Below are 18,109 nucleotides of genomic sequence, written 5' to 3'. Positions count from 1 at the left end.
TTCGGACCAACTTTCGAATAAAGGCCAACGGGCTGGCTCTATGGGAGTTTTCGTGATTTTCCGCATGTGTATGCATTACATTCTGGATGCATACTGTAATAAAGCTGGCGCAGCCCGCGCTAAACCGCTGGACACTGGTAGTTCGTTCCAACTTTCGCATCTCAGCCAGCGGGCTGGGTGCATGCGTGTTTTAGTGATTTTACGCATGTGTAACGTGTATGCAGTGTCTCCTCGATGCATACGTGAATAAAGCGGTGGACGTCCGCGCAAAACCGCTCAACACTGATAGTTCGGTCCAACTTTCGAATACCGGTCCAACTTACGAATTTTGAAATTGAACATGGGAACTCATGAACATTGAACAATGAAAAGCGGGCTTCAGCCCACTCAGCTGGCGGGCTTGCCCGCTAGTCTTTCATAAGGTCGGTACTCCACATGCTCTCACTGCTTCAAGGAGACAAGATTAATCAATTATACCGTCAGACACACTATAATGCTTATTGACTTAATTTTGTACAATTCAATATTTGTATACTGTTATCATTTATACGTTTGTCCTTCTCTTCATACCCTGGCCTGATTATATTTGTAAGCCCGACTTATACTACAATAAATTTATATAACTTACATTTGCAGTGTCTGCAGCTTGTGCTTTCCCTCCTCGTTTCAGTCGTTCTTTCAACATTTCTCAATTTATATAGTCAAGTCCTGGAGAATATTGCACAGAGATATACTTTTCTTGTTTATTCTACTGATATGATCCAACAAACAGGCTGATGAGCAGTGACCCAGTGGACCAGCTGTTCTGTCGACGGTGAAAAGAAAGAAAATGGACAAGTGGTGAAGACGACCGAATTTTGGCTGAATACCGATCTGGGTTCGAGCCCAGGCGAACGGGCCGGCTGGAGGGTTGGTTTTAGTGGTTTTCCACGTGTAACGTTAACACGAGTCAGTTTCCTTTAGAATGTCCTCCAAGAAGGCATCCCTTTTCTTAGGCAGATAGCTCTCATGTGCTCTGCCTTATTCAAACAGCATTGGCTCAGCAATGCTTCTCTCAGCATGGGCTAATTTTCCTCAGGAACGATATCAGCATTTTGAGTTTATGCTCAGAAGGCTATCGTTTGTGGTCAAAGCTAAAGATGGACCAGTGCATTGTTAGAGGGTGTCTCTAATACTTTGGCTCTTCAGTGTACATCCAAAGTGCTAAAAATATTGTGGATTAACTTTAAGTGCACAAAACATATTTCCATATCAATATCTTGGTTACAATTATCATAGCAATATCTTGGTTAAAAAGAACTAGCAAAACCAATGAAAATAACTCCGTTTAGTTAAGGAATAAATTTATTCTTGTTAACGTACTTTAGTTAGAAAAAATGGACTTTATAGCACATGCTATCAACATTTCGAAAAGTGTCAGTGTTGTACCTTGAAATATGTATCCTATAAGGACAAGATTGTAATAGCACGTTAGCGATTGTAATACCACGTTAGCACGTACAAGATTGTAATACCGCGTTAGCACGTACAAGATTGTAATACCACGTTAGCACGTCGCGTAGAATGTACTTTGATCATGTTGAAATTTTTTTAAAAATGCTAGTGTTGTATATTGAAATGCGCATCCTAAGAACACGGCTATAACACGCACCACTTCAGCGTATCATATAGAATGTACTTTATAACGCGTGCTGGAAACGTTGTTCTAAAACGGTTGGAACACGCCTCATTTTAAGATGTCATGTACGGAGCGTACTTTATTGCATATGCTGAGAGCGTTTCGAAAAGTACCAATGTTGTACGTTTAAATGTACGTTCGAAGAATACGGTTTTAGCCCGCTCCACTTTAACGCTTCGCGTATAGAACGTACTTTATTGCACATGCTGAGAACATTTCAAAAAGTACCAGTGTTGCACGTCGAAATATACGTGCTAAGCCACGTCTGTAACACGCCGCACTTAAACACGTCGCCTAGAACGTACTTTGTAGCAGCTGCTGGAAATGTCTCTAAAAGTATCAATGTTGTAAGTGTAAATGTACGTTTTAAGAACACGGATGTAGCATGCACCGCTTTAGCACGTCGTGTCGAACGTTCCAAATGCATGTAATGCTGTCACAGAATGAACGACATACTTTCTGAAATTTACGGTGCTGCTTGGGACGATTGCTATACACAGTGTAGTAGTATAAGGTACTACGTTTGTGCGTTTAAATGTACACATGTAGTTTACACACAATGTAGTTGCGAATAAAAATAGGTTTAGCATAATGGATATTGAATACGTCATTCTATTTACATTTACCAGAGAAGACAGCGACGTGAAAGACTTATTCGTGAATAATAAGGATTAAGCCTATTATTCACCAAGCAACAATGCCAGTGTTCTTTGGAATTAAATGATACTTCCTATCCGCCTTGATTTCAGCAATTAAATTGCAAAATTATGTCAAAAAGTAATAGGAAGAGTTTTCTACAAACTGGCCAAGAGAGAATTGTTGCAATGTATCATCTCAAGAAGTAGTAATTTTCTCGTCTGAAATGGAGTGTGTCTAAATGCGCTTTTGTTGACTCAAATCGGAATAAAAATTAATGCTTTCATTAAATCTAATTTATTAATCTTTGAAGACCAACGAATGAAGAATCGGTTACAGATCTCATTCCATGATAGGTAAATTACAGAGAAGAAAACGATCTTGTTATCTTTTGGCATCGGCTGAGATTAAACGTGATCGATGGCATTTTCGTTAGCTTTTGTAACGTTTGTTAGTTCTTTTGTTGCGTCCATTATGGCCAAACATATGCAAGCTTTCAGCTTGGATAGGGAATATCTAATGCATTTCGAATGCTTAGCTTTGTAAAGTTTACTTTGCGGCTATTTAAATGCAAATAATACAATTGGGGTTGTAAATAAGCGTTACATGTAATACCGTATTTTTCGTATTACATGTAATACCGTATTCTTTTTTTACTAATTTTATTGCCCAAAAATCGAAAGGGGAAAATTCTGCGGATTTCTGAAAGATGCGGTTACATTAAGAACATAACAAATGAAAGGTAGTTATCGATAGACGACCGGTATTATTTCTTTAAAAGAAACTACTTCTACTTCTCTGTAACTGTAATCTCGCTCGTTCATAGTGTTCTATTTCTTAGGCCTCAAATCATCCGTAAATAATTAAAGAAAGTGAACGTGCAATTGAAAAGAAAAAAAGTAAAAGAAAAGTGTAGCATTAGGTTTCCTATTTGTAAAATCAATAACAATATGCATTTAACCCCAGTCATTCTTTGCCATGCATTTTAAACTTTTTTCATCCTACTGCATTGTTACATAAACAGTTTTTTTACAAAGAGATATAATTTTATCGCAACATTCTGTCTAAACAGCGTCTTCAACTACGTGAAATTCCTAAAATGTCGTAGTTTCAGAATCTGATTTAAAATAAAGCAATTTAGAATGCATTAATCTTCTATATAAACGTGCATTATGTTTCAAAGCTTACATGTTACTTTATGTTACTGCGGGTATATGAAACCTAGAAATAATACCGAATACTATAGTTCGGAAGCTCATCTGTTTAAGGCTTACGGTGCGCCTCGGCGAATTACACAGTATATCTCAAAAATTGAGAAGTAATCGGAACTGGGCTCTGGTGGACTCCGCCCCTTTCGCTCCCGGTGACCCGGTGATCTAACATTGAAACCACCGATTCGAAATTTTATAGAATATAAACCAGTGGTTTTCTCGACTTGACTTGATGACAATAAAGCTTGGAATATAACGCAAAGCGCGACGTGTTGGCTCGGTAAGAATAATGTCGCATGGAGAGCTGTTTCTAACCTGGTATCCCAAATGAGTTAGAAAGTTCTAATGAGAGAAGAAGAAGACATCATACAAGAGAAGAAGAACTATAAGATTCTCCTTCTGCAGTCATGTTCCGCAGTCAAGCGCAAGCAAAAGCTTTTGAGTAGTTTTAATATTCTTACTTTTTTGGTTTTCTTCAGGTCATGGTTTTCTTGTAGAAACACAGCATAAGATGTCATCCTTTGGAACGTAACAGAAATTTCAGGATAAAATGCAGCGTTTCATCAACATCTGCATTTTCTTGGGGTGATACCACTTGCAGAGTGCCATAACCGTGTATTTTGTTCATTAAAAGTTGAATATCACTTGCACAGAGGTGGGTAAGTTATTTTTCTCAACGTTGGTGACTTCGTATATTTTGCCATTTTGTTAACGGGACAAATACAAATTCGTACATCTTGTTCTGTATGAAGAATGAAGATCGATCCCTTACGACTGACAGATTGTCGACTTAGTAAGAGGATCGATAGCACTGCGAAAACATAGACGAAAAAGTGAAGACATTAACACATGTGTCAGAAAATACGCACATTTTATTTTCATCTGAAACTCACCAATAAGAAGTATGGGAGCTGAACTCCATCTCAGAAAATGACAGTGCACACTTTGCAGTGTTGGGGCTGTGCCTGAAGGTAAAAAAAAAAAAAATGTTTTCTACAGTATCATCAAAAATAAATCAAGACATATATAGTCTCAGTGGTACTGTAGTCTAAACACTATATTTTTTACAATAATTAAAAACAAGTCAATAAAAATTTTGTAGTTTATATTAATTATTACCAATATGTTAACCACGAGACAAGCAAATAAAGTTTTTTTATGACTACTTTTTGGGGGAAAATCAAACGATTAAGGGGCTGCATTTTATAATTTTTAGCACTGTCGTCTGAATTCAATTCATTTTTGATTAGAAAATTGTTTAATTTCGCAAAACACTGCCCGTCACTCTCTTTGACATACTTAGTTTTAAAACTTATCTATAACTAAATGTATCTTTATTTTTTTGTTAATAACATTAATCAACTAGTGTGAGCGATTTATAATTTACCCTTCTGGGTTATTAATTTCGTTTTGGCATTTTGCGTCATTCACTTTCTGCGTTGATTCACTTTTCAAACTGTTGCCACCAACTGTTACAGCCCTGTATTATACTTAAAGAAACTAAATAATGAAGAATTTACATAAATGCATGTATGTTTCTCGCATTGTGATAAAACAACGGTAACTAGAGCCATCAAATTTTGAATAACGTAATCCTCCAGCGAACATGGGCATCTGGAAGACCTAATTGGATTTGGAATTTATTTTATTATCTATTTCATATTTTGTCAGACATTACAGAATTTTTGATTAAGAAACTCGACGATTTCAAATCAAGGAATGGCAATACTTTACGGAAGGGGGGGTATCTCCAACGCACGAGAGTGTGTATCGGAAATTCTAAAGATATACTCATTTTAAAATTATTTTGCGATAGTTGCTATTGAACTGAATTTAGGTTTAAGTGCTAAGAACATAATATTTAATAAATAAAGGTAACTCGGCGTAATGTAAAATCTGAAAACTTTCAGATTTTTAAAAAAAAATTTATTTTCTAATTTTTATTTTAAATCGAGGAACCCTAGGTTAGACTCGCGGAACTCTACGGAAAACAGTTTGAAAACCGCTGCCTGAGATTAAATTAGATTTGTAATTTTAAGCATATTTTTATTTTGAAAACAGCACATTTAACATAACAAGCAAATATTTTTTAGTTTACTAAAAAAAACAAATATAATTGCACTTCAATAGTACGACGAGTGTTGTCCGGATCGAGTTCTGTAGCATAAGAAATCTTTATAAAAACTGCATCAGCTCTTGAATGAAAAATGAAATAAAAAGATCTATAGAAAAGAAAAGGGTTTACATATCACGGAGAAGACGTTCCAATCCCTGAAAAACAATCTTATTTTATTTATTTCTTTTCTTACCTTTTCCATCCTTCCTCATCTTCCTTTTGTCTGTTAATAACAGTCGCGATCCGATCGTCCGATACCCTTGCAAAACAACTGTAGCGTGACCCTTTCTTTTGTGTGTCCACCCGAACTTCATCCTTGGCCAATGATCTTCCCTTATCCGCCCCACCATCGTTCTTGTCAAAGGTGGACGCCCTTCTTTGTCAGTAACTACGTTTCAAATGCCTGCCGTGATGAATTTATTTCAATGACATTATGTCTGTGGCGTGTATTTGTAATTTATATATAGCTCAAAATTGGACGCAAAAAATAATAGTTCCAGAAATATCTTTTTATTTGAAAATTAAACTATGTTAATTAAAAAATTTCTATGTTGGAAGCTCAATAAAGTTTTTATCACTAGAGGTATTATTAATCCCGAAACTCGCTCTTTGACCGTATAACTTTTGTGCCCTATTCAGTTGCCACTAAATGTTATCGCCATGTATTTATTACTTAAAAAAATTAAATAATGAAGAATCTGTATGTTTAAATTAATGTGTGTTCCTCGCACTGTAAAAAAACGGCGGCACCTAGAGCCACCGAAATACAGTTAGTTCTTCACCCGAATATGGACACCTCGAAGCTGAATTTTGAATTTCGAATTTGTTTTTGATTTATTTCATACTTTGTGCAATTTTATCGAATTTTTATTTGACAAAATCAGCAATTTGAAAGCGAGAAATGGCAACAGTGTTCGAAATTAAACATTTTATATCCGGTGCGCCAGAATGTTGTCTTTCGATAAAATGTAAAATCTCCCTATTTTAATCCATAGAGTCGGCTATTTAAAAACAATATGCTGCCACTGCCTCGAATAGAATCCTTATTATCTCCACGCACCAGCGTGTTGTCATTCAGTAAAGCGTGAAGTATTTAACTTTCAAATTTTATTTTTCTGTTACTGAGCAGCAAATTAACTAACTGAAAATAATAAATGCAATTCTTAAAAATATTTTTTTTCTACTTTCTAATCTGATTGATTTTTTAAATAAGAATGTAATAAAATCTGTAGATATCTAATTAGAAATATCAAGTGTTTTTATGAAATGACTCTAGCTGAACTCATTAAAATCATTACTCATATAAACGATTTACTTTTTATGGAAACACTTTTAGGCGGTTAGTTTTCAAAGAAATCTACCTAGTTCGCAGTTCAGAAATTTCCTTTTATTTGAGTCGGAAGCAAGTACTAATATTTTACAGTAAGCGCCGCTTAATGTGATGACGGTCGTCCAGGATTATTTTGAAAACATTCAACAAATGATAACATCAAGCGAAGAAAAAAACATCCTTCAAAATATTAATGAAATTTAATTAATTTGAGGAAAATACAATAATCCCTCATCTTAGCATTTGTAGGAAATTAACCTATTTCACAATTTGCTTTTCCAGAAAATTTATCACGTGATGTTCTTGAACTTGTTTCAGAAAACTGCTGTCAGATAGCTACTTCTCTCTCTTCGTTAACGTTGCAACGTTACGCTCGTAATCGCTGTCAGCAGTCTCCCACAGGCAATGCGTTATCATCTGTGAGTATGGGCACTTTGAAAACTTGTAATTCTAATAAAAGTCTTTTTCCCTCCCCCCTCCTCTTGTCTTCTGTTGCCATTGGGCCTGTACAATGCTCTTCTTTGCGACTGATTTACGGCGGCAATTTTCGTCATACGTATATCGTTCCAACGCGATTTATGGTTTTTCAACGCGCTAATCAATCTGCGCAGGAAAAACAGGTGGGTGTTGCCATTTTAAAATTTTGACCTTTTTCACTGTAACCGTAACCGTGAAGGCTTTGTTGTTTAAAATATTTTCAAATAACAATATCTGAAATAACAATATCTGAAATTTCATTTCGATTGGTTGAGCAGATAGACAGCTAGGGGTTCATATATCGGTAAAGTTTTTTATGACCACCCTGTTACGCGCAGGAACGTTGTTTTAGCATTAGAACAAAAGCTTATACTAATCGAACGGTTTCAGCATGGCCGAAATGACAATAAAGCTCGCCGAATATAAAATTGGTTAAACCATTACGATGATTAAACCATTGTAAGCATAACTGAATCTAAGTTTTCATGTGTTGAAACTTTCATGCTATTTCAGTTAAAAAGACATGCTGCACTGTAACAATGTCTTGCGAAGGCCTACTTTTTTTTTTTAACAATATCACGAACAGTCTGCGCACCAATTTTATATTCGGGGAGCTTTATTGTCATTTCGGCCATGCTGAAACCGTTCGATTAGTATAAGCTTTTGTTCTAATGCTAAAACAACGTTCCTGCGCGTAACAGGGTGGTCATAAAAAACTTTACCGATATATGAACCCCTAGCGGTCTATCTGCTCAACCAATCGAAATGAAATTTCAGATATTGTTATTTCAGATATTGTTATTTGAAAATATTTTAAACAACAAAGCCTTCACGGTTACGGTTACAGTGAAAAAGGTCAAAATTTTAAAATGGCAACACCCACCTGTTTTTCCTGCGCAGATTGATTAGCGCGTTGAAAAACCATAAATCGCGTTGGAACGATATACGTATGACGAAAACTGCCGCCGTAAATCAGTCGCAAAGAAGAGCATTGTACAGGCCTAGTGACAACAGAAGACAAGAGGAGGGGGGAGGGAAAAAGACTTTTATTAGAATTACAAGTTTTCAAAGTGCCCATACTCACAGATGATAACGCATTGCCTGTGGGAGACTGCTGACAGCGATTACGAGCGTAACGTTGCAACGTTAACGAAGAGAGAGAAGTAGCTATCTGACAGCAGTTTTCTGAAACAAGTTCAAGAACATCACGTGATAAATTTTCTGGAAAAGCAAATTGTGAAATAGGTTAATTTCCTACAAATGCTAAGATGAGGGATTATTATATTTTCCTCAAATTAATTAAATTTCATTAATATTTTGAAGGATGTTTTTTTCTTCGCTTGATGTTATCATTTGTTGAATGTTTTCAAAATAATCCTGGACGACCGTCATCACATTAAGCGGCGCTTACTGTAAAATATTAGTACTTGCTTCCGACTCAAATAAAAGGAAATTTCTGAACTGCGAACTAGGTAATACTTTAAATAATACGCAATGAAATTCGACATACATTTAAATACTGTCAAAAACAAAGTAAAATGATTGATATTTTTTAAAAATACACAAATGTAATATGCATGCGAACTGATAGTTTAGATTATCCGTGGTTTTCAATTATCCGTGACCTGTTTGCCCGGGCAATCGATAGTACACTAATTACTAAATTTCTTGCAGGAAACTATTCTTGATTAAAAAGGAACATTTTAGAACAGTTTGTGTTAAATTTTAATAATAATTTTAAAGACTTTTAATTCTTAATTTTATTACTGAATATGTTAAAAATAATTACTCATATATTAAATGAATTTTGGTAATTTTTAATCTCGATCATTTTGATATATTTTATATTCTCAAAGCGAACATTGACGAAAAAATACCTCTGAAGAATTTCTTCTGAGAAAAATGTCCCTTATATTTTTTTGTTTCAAAAAGAAATTTAATTCTGGCTTTAAGATGATTAAAATTTATCACTTTCCGCCAACCTGTATAAGTGAGTTAATGTTTTTGTTCGAATATGCGATAAAGTTTCGAATGAATAAAGACGGACGAAGGTCCCCCACAACACGCTTTAACTATTTTACATAGTTTACACACATGCAGACTCATTGTAAAATGAGACATCATTTTACAATAATGTCTGTATGCGTGTCACATTTTATTCATCCGCGATAACTGTTATATCAAACTTCCGAAAATTTATATTTTCCATATTTAACCTTTTACTGAATTCTTATATCACATTTTGGATAAAACTGGACAATCAGAAGTGGTTCTTGAAGCCCATAAAAATTTTTAATGGACAACTGGAAGTCGTATTTTACTTGAAACTCATAGCAGCTCTGCAGGAGGAATCAGCATAACATATCGTTGCACATTTAAATCGTAAAATATTGTTACTAGCGAACGGGCATGGTTTATTGACACATCAATATCGCGGTGATATACGTGCAACTCAATACGAATTTAGATTGGTTGATACTATAGGAATAACAAAAAGGAAAATTAAGCTAGGGTATTCGTTCCAAAGTATTTATTTCAATATATTGTAAACACTTAATTTTCTTTAGTTAAAAACCAGTGGCGTTCTGTGTTATTCAACTGCTTAATGGGAAAAAAAAAAAAAAAAAAAAAAAAAGAATAAAGCGACAGACATCTTTGTTGTTTGACTACTAAATTAATACTAGTTTGGCGTGTTATTTTATCTTAATGACAGACATCTGTCTGTACTGGTGTAAATTTAGATAAACCAGTTTCTGCACATGACCAATTATAGGTATTAAAATATAAAATAAAATTTCTATTATAGACCTTTGTATTTATTGGAAGAACCAGTTCGATTTTGTTTACAAACGAGCTGTCGAAAGTGATATTTTACGTAAAGCTCGTTGTTATTTAAAACATGGAAACGGCGGGAAGTCATATGCTGGCCACATCAATTTTTTGGTTTATTATTACTTGTGATTGGTATAAGTATAATCACTAAAATATTTTCACATTTCATTGCCTACGGAATTATACAAATGCTGCCGGAATTTGCAATAATTTTTACTTAATCTTTCAGAAAGAGAACCGTAAGTTAGGAAACCTTATGAGACTTTCTAAGTGATGCTTTCAAAATTTACCTAAGATTAGGGTTACCAGAAGCAAAAGTGAAAAAAGGAGCACATTTATTTTGAAAAGGAGGTTTCAAAATAAAATTAAATACACCTTTCTTGTGAGAAAAAATAACTTCAACGTTAAAATAATTTTTAGAATATACTACTCATACTAATTAGACATTTAAACATATTTTTCACAACCATCTAATTTTTGTTAAAATTCTTCATTTCTTAATAAATAGCTATTAATACATTTCTTGTTCCATTGAGAGTTTATCAGTGAAAATCTTATAGACATGCGAACTAATTTGCATTCTGGTTTGGAAACGGAGGCAAGAAGTGACAGTAAAGGTCTAAATCATAAAATAACTGGTTAATTAGTATAAAAGAATTCTACAAATTGATATTTTGGGTTATCCGCGTTCTTCAAATATCCGTTACTTCCCCGGCTTCAGTCCGGATAATCGAGAGTACACTATAGTTAAATTTTATAGAAATGCTTTAAGCTATACTATAACACCCGAACCTTCACCTGTTTGGAAGAAATTCTCGCGAATAAAGTATTTTATTCTTATTTGGCCTCACCTATATTTTACACATTTGCATTTCATGTGCCCTTTTCAAAGAATCCCTCGAGACCAATGGCCTTGTGACAAGAACAATGGACGAATATACGCGCTTTGATTTAGGGCATTTCTGATAGTGGAATTTACATTCCAGGCGCGCAGCACAACTCTTCTTTCAAAACAAACGCTCGGTATTCCATTCTAAGATTCTGTTATGCGTCATTGCCATGAAACAAACGCGACAGCGCTCAAGGGGGTGAGGTAAGATCAAAGAAATAATTCTTCATTATGCGTACAAATTTAGATTCTTGCTCTTCCTTTATTTATTTATTTATTTAATAATAATAAAGTGCTTTCTTTCATGACGAAGGAAGACGTCAATTAAGAGACCCGTATCATGACATCGCAATTGTTTTCGCTACTCATTACGGAACATCAAGAAAAACACAGTCGCGTGTTTCTGTTTAATTTTTCTCACGTGTTTGCAATATATGCGATAGAAGACACTCTGTTAAGATTTTATGTTTATGAGTTTGGAAAAAGTATACTTGTCTGTTCACTTTTACTTTGTTCTGCTGATTCTCTCTCTAAAGAACAATTTCCGGTTGACTCTTTTTGTAGTTCTTTATATGAGCTTCTACGAAATCTATCCACGTGTTTTCTGTTTACTTTACCGGTTATTAACCTTCCTAAATATTTAATCTATTCCTAAGTCTAGCACAGTTTCATAAAAATATTAAATTTTTTAATTGGATATGGCGTGAATTAAATGCATTTTTATTTAAATCAACTACATTAAAAAGAAAAAAAAAATATGCTCAAGAGTTGTGTTTATTCCTTTTCAATCACTTAGTTTGTTAATCGATTACTGACAGGTTAAAATCTGAAATTTAAATATGTTACGCTTTGGCGAATAGCATCGCACTAGCGCTTGGAAGGTAAAAGTATTTTATTTTGGGCAATGGAAATGCATTTCTTTTAAATAACCTAGTCTATTGATTAAATTAGAAAGATAAATATCTTAAATTTTAGCAAATGGCAACACACTGGCTCGCCGAGGATAAAAATGATTTGTTCGCTGATAAATCGCTGAGTTTATTTATAGAGTCTATTGGTTATTCCTTGGAAGCATACAACTTCGACTCTACATCGAAGACGAAGTAGTGAATTCTCGCCATGTCTTTAAGAATAAATACTGCAGAAGAAAGGTTTAAATAACCTTTTTATTTAAACTAAATTAAAACAGATGCACGATTAGAAGATAGTCAATGGTTTGGATAAAACAGTGAAGACACTTTGCCTGCGAACAACCAGTCCAGTCACAATTAGAAAGGGATGTTATAAATGTGCCAAGGATATTAGGAAAAGAATGTTAACCACTTCGACGTAACAGTGAAGCGATTTTGTCTCCAGAAAGGATTCTCGATTCTTCTAGTAAAAGAAAAGAGTTATTTCTTCATCTTCTTCGAATGGAAGCCCGGTTCCTCATCATCTGTTCCAAAACCGTGTACATTAAATTAAATTATTTTATTTTGTTTCTTAAGTTTTCCCTCTGCTTAAGGAATTTTATTTTATATAACAGCAATGATTTTTGATATTTTACTAATAAAAAGTTGCAGTGAAAGGACACAGAACGGAGGGGGGAAAAAGAACTATATAGTTCTGAATCGTGAGAACTATATCGTGAGGCTATCAAATACGCCGGAAGACATGCACGTTACAGGTGTCTCTCTTATAACACGAATTCTCTCTTACATGATAAGGGAATTGCTGAAAATCCTCATATACAACATATCTCTGCAACGTAGTTTCAGGGCGGGGACTGTGGTCAGCCTTTTATTTACCTTTTAAACATTTAGTTTTATTTCATGAATATAAGGAACTGTTTTTTGTCAAGTTTTGGTACTTATCACCATTTTCTATATATTTTCTTGTTCATTTTATAAAACGTACTAAAATAATCTAAGTTTAAATAAATGTATATGTATTTTTCGAATTTGGGAAAAGAGGAAGGGGGAACGATTGTCTGATACTGGTGAAAGGGTGCATAGGACAAAAAAAAAAAAGGTCTAGAACAACTATTCTAGCATGCTAATGATGTATCATTACGTATGTACAGAATTCGATAACACATTTTTATTCTCAACATTGACCAATTAAGTAAATACTATGATATATCGTGTGTGATAACATTAACCATCTATTAATTTATACACACAGAAATAAAATCAATTCCGGGAATACCCAGCTTCTCTGTCTCACGTCAGAATTCTTTCGAAATTAAGTCGCGTCCATCAGTTACATAGTGCTGCAAGTGTTCGACTGATAGGTTGCATTAATTCTGATTCTTATTTTGGAAAAAGCTTCATGGGTATGTGTTACTAATTAGCTTTGTCGTTTTTAAGAGTAATTATTACGAAATTGTACTTAATTACCAAATTATGTCTGAAAACAAGGAAACGACTTAGAAAAAAAAATCATTCCTTTTGGAGACGAAACTGCAAATTTTGAATAATTTGTTAAAAGGAGAAAAGGCATCTGACGTTGCAAAAAGTCTAAATTTAAGCGATGCAACAGTGAGAATTAATTAAGAAAAAAAAATGCTTTGTTTTTAAAAGTTTACGCAACGCATCGCTTTATTTTATATTGGTTGGTTTATTATAACACGGTATCTTCTAAGAACCTACCTACCGTGTTATAGGAGGGATACCTGTGCTTTATTTTTTATTTCTGTCATTTTTCCAACACTGAATAATTCTACCTTTAAGTAGTTTGACAAATTGGAAAATCTGCAAGTCATCCGCTAAGTGAAGCGTCTTCTGAAAAACAAATCCAATTAACTAAGGTCAGTACCGTAAATATCACTGAAGCAGAATTCCTATTCCCGCTCAGACAGCTTGCGTTCATTTGCGAAGCAGAAGGGGAAAAAAAATCTTAGCAAGTTGACGCCCTTGCACATTATTTCTTGCAGCATCCTGAGAATCGGCACGTTAATAATAAAAAGATGCTCCGATGGTTCAGATGATCCATCGGAAATGGTCCATCTGATAGATTCCTGAAATGGATCATTTACCAAAATAAAAAATCTGATGTAAATACCAGATGACTCCCTCCGTATGGAGCATTACATTTTATACATTTTTTGCTGCACTTCATTTAAAGTTATTTCCTCTAATTATTCTAGCTTAATTAACCGATTGCTCAAGGCAAGTTGAAAATGATATCAAAAATTAGAAATCTTGAAATTAAATATCCCATTCAATTTTTTTCGTGCGGGAGTTGAACTTCTTATAGTTTATTTCATAACGAGTGTGAAACTTTCTGAAATATAAGTAGTATAGGAACCTAAAATGTTAGAATTCGTAATTTTTACAAAATTCACTTTTTCAGTTTAAAAAGGCCAGAACATATATATTTGCATCATTTGAAGCATTTTAGTAAATGGAAGTATACGTCTACTTCCAAAAACTGCGAGAAAAAAAGAAGCTGAGTAAAGACTTTGGTGAACAAGATTTAAAATATTCTTTTAATGATAGATGGGGACATCAGTCCTTTGCACTATCATTTTTCCTTGTAGTGGTGCATACATAAAAATCACTCATACATAAAAATCTTAAAAATATATTAAAATCTTTATTTGGGATGTTTAAATTGCAGGCTCCATGTCTTGACCATCATCGCAAAAGCCGAAGTAACGAATATATTTCAGCCTTCCCTCCTAAAGAAATTTGAAAGGGTTTAGATTTTTACGATCGCCCAAATAGGCTTCTTTAGGGTTAATATGGTTTAAACGTAGAGAAGAGATTATCAATAGAGATGTCTCAGATGGAATAGTGAAACATGTTATAGGATATTAGATGAATATGCATAATGTTAACATGAGAACGTTCTATATCTTCTGTGTACTTAAAAAGTGAAAAACTATGGAATTAATTTTATAAAAACTTTGAATGTTTTAATTAGATATGTCATGAATTAAATGAATTTTTACTTCAGTCAATCCGCTTTAAAAGTATAAAAATAATATCCTTAAGAACTGCATCAGCTGCTTTTAAATAGTTTAGTTTGTCAGAATAACACTCAGATTAAATACGAAAGCATATCTTACGTTGTTTCGAACGCCAATAAACCGACTAAACTCAAATGGGCGACCAGTAGTCAATCAGTGCATTTCTGGTAAAAAATATTCATTCAACAATATAGGTTAGGGCTAGTTGTGGAGACGAGAAGTGTTTAAGATCGAGATGTCACTGAAAATTATCTAAGTCTGTACATGGCGTCGAACTTGGAGCTTTCAAATTACGATAAGGTGACCAGACGTCCCGCTTTTTAACAATTTGTCCCGCGACGTTTTAAAGAAGACCTGATTTTTGGAAGCACGACAAAATATATTCTTATGGATATATATACACTGTGCTTGTTGAAAAAGAATCTTAAAAAATTTGGCTAGAGTTTGTACACAACCAAGTAGCTTTTTTTCAGAATGTTATAAAACTTATTGCAGGTGACAAAGTTTCGGTAATCGAAGTAGCAAATGAAGTTAATAATTTAAAATTTCAGTGTCAAGAGCAGTTAGAAAATAATTTTCTTCCCTTAATTTTCCGTAATTGTATAAACCAGATAGAAGTACAAGGTGCAATAAATTGTGCAGATATCATGAATCACATTAAAAAGCTCTCTAGTAACTGCATAGATTATTTAGAAGAGTGGACGGTACATTACAATGACACTAAACATTTATTTTCATTGGGTTACATTAAAACAAGAATTTAAATGGAATGATGTGCAAAAACCATTCTATCATATTACTCAAACTTTCCCATACAGCAATATTTCCGAAAATGATCTTTTTAATGAGGTACCATTATTAAAAAAATATATTGATAAGGAAAAGGTTAAATCTTGGGCATGAGCAAAAATCACACTAGAGAACAAATGGTTAGAAATATTTCAGCATTTTGAAACAAACCATGTTCCCTACAGTTATGTACTAAAAATTAAAATTGCGGAATACGCTTTGTCCTTACCAGGAACTAATGCTGCGACTGAACGCGTTTTTTTCTACGGTAAATAAAGTATGAACATCAGAAAAATCACAATTAAGTGTTGAGACTTTAAAAGCCATTTTATATGTGAAATATAATTCAACAAATTCTTGTGAAAAGCTTCATGACCTTTCAAACAACGACAGCAATTTAATAAAAAGAAATTTCCCTCAAATGAGAAGTATGCCAAATAATAAAATAATACTATGCATAATTTTTTAAAGTATAATATTTGTAAATTGTACTTATGTTGAAATTTAAAAAAAAAATATTGCAATACTATTTTTGCGTTCTATGAAAATTTTAGTTGTCCATGTAGATCAAATTTTTAATCAAGAACCACCACCCCCTTCCGGTCAATGGTGTCCCGCTTGCATATTTCACAAGTGCACATCAGCGTAGCCACTGAGGGAGGGGTTTCGAAAATGGACCAATAAGCTTCTATTGCTCTTGGTGACGCTGAATCTTCGTGCATGTGAGCGTATGTTGTTTACGCTTTAACTGGTATTTGTTTTGCAGTTATAAATGCATTGCGTAATAGTATAAAATATCGTAGTGCTTTCGTTTTATGAGTTTAATTAATCGTTGACATTTTACTTTCGCGATTTCACTCATTGATATTTGGATTAATGTTCACGGCATATTATCGCTCTTTACATCGAGAAAATGACTCAGGCTATAATTAGCCTCGAATATTATGCATTTACTAACAAATGTGGATTAAGAGAATTCATGCGTATAGTTTTATTTAGCTGAGAAGGACTGGAAGTGTTACAATGAATCTAGTGTTTCTTATTTCGGTGCTTGCATTCTTTTGATTTTGAAAGTGTAAGATTCAGAATACATATTGTGTATGATCTAATTATATCCATTGTTAACATTAAAAGTTATATGTGAATAAATTGAATATATTTGTTGTGAATAGATACATTCATTCTGTCTGATGAGTATTTCTTGTGTGGACAGTATATTTAAGAGTGAGCAGTTATTAAATGTGAAATTTAACACACTAAATTACGCGGGCATTACTATTAAATTGGCAAACTAGTGACTTACGAATGCAAATTAGTAAAGTGAATGAATGAATATAACTTTGAATGAAATTATGCATTGACTGTTATTGTAGAACATCTTTTTCATATAGACTGCAATAAAAAGTCCTGACTTCTATTTACATATATAACTGGTGTAAATATTTTTCTCATATGCATAGTTTTATATAAAGATAGCATTTGGGCTCAGATGTGACTCACATATTTCTTTCTTCTTATTTATCACTCATTAAGTAATATTTCGCATGAATATTTTTGCTGTGTATCCAACATGTGTTTGCATTTATTTCAAATTCTTTCAACCAGATAGTGAAATCTTCCCAATTGCTTATATTTGATCTAACTTCGCAATGAAAATTTTCAGAAGAAATAGACGATGTACAGAAAATTGCGGGTCAAAATATTTTCAACCATCTTGCTTAAATCTTATGTGCGAAAGGTCATGTGATATGACAGAAATATTACTGGATGCTCATCGGTCCATCCTAGAAGCCACTCCCTCGGTGGCTACACAGATGTGCACTTGTGAAATATGCGTCCCGCTTTACTAGTGTTAAAATCTGGTCACCTTAATACGAAATTAATAAGCTGACTACGTATTATTCCATTAAAAGCACACACGAAAAAAAGCGTCGTTTTAATTCCACGTATTACTCCATTAAAAGCACGCAGGAAAAAAAGGGTCTTTTTAATGCCGTACAAACTTTCGTCGCCGTAGATTTGTTAAATCGCAAGCAAATCGGTTTAGATTACTGAACTAGTTCCTAATCGTTTAGACGCAGTTTTATGTTTTATTGCGTCATTTTTCACGAAACACGTCACTATCAGATGCACTTCTCTTGAACGACCTTGACTGTTCAGCTTAACCTGCCACTGTCATAGTAACACACGCATCTGTTG

At 33.9% G+C, this 18,109-nt stretch overlaps 1 protein-coding gene across 1 annotated transcript in view; it reads left to right on the top strand.

Annotated features, from left to right (window-relative positions):
- Positions 1 to 18,109, top strand: part of LOC118197542 (pre-mRNA splicing regulator USH1G-like) — a 205,154-nt gene that overhangs the window by 91,798 nt on the left and 95,247 nt on the right. The window lies entirely within an intron of this gene.

Source organism: Stegodyphus dumicola, chromosome 2 (genome assembly GCF_044657685.1).
Source record: "Stegodyphus dumicola isolate Sdum_Otavi_A_Nest chromosome 2, ASM4465768v1".
Lineage (NCBI taxonomy): Eukaryota > Metazoa > Arthropoda > Arachnida > Araneae > Eresidae > Stegodyphus > Stegodyphus dumicola.
Note: the sequence above shows the minus strand (reverse complement) of the source record. Positions and strands in the feature narration are given on the sequence as shown.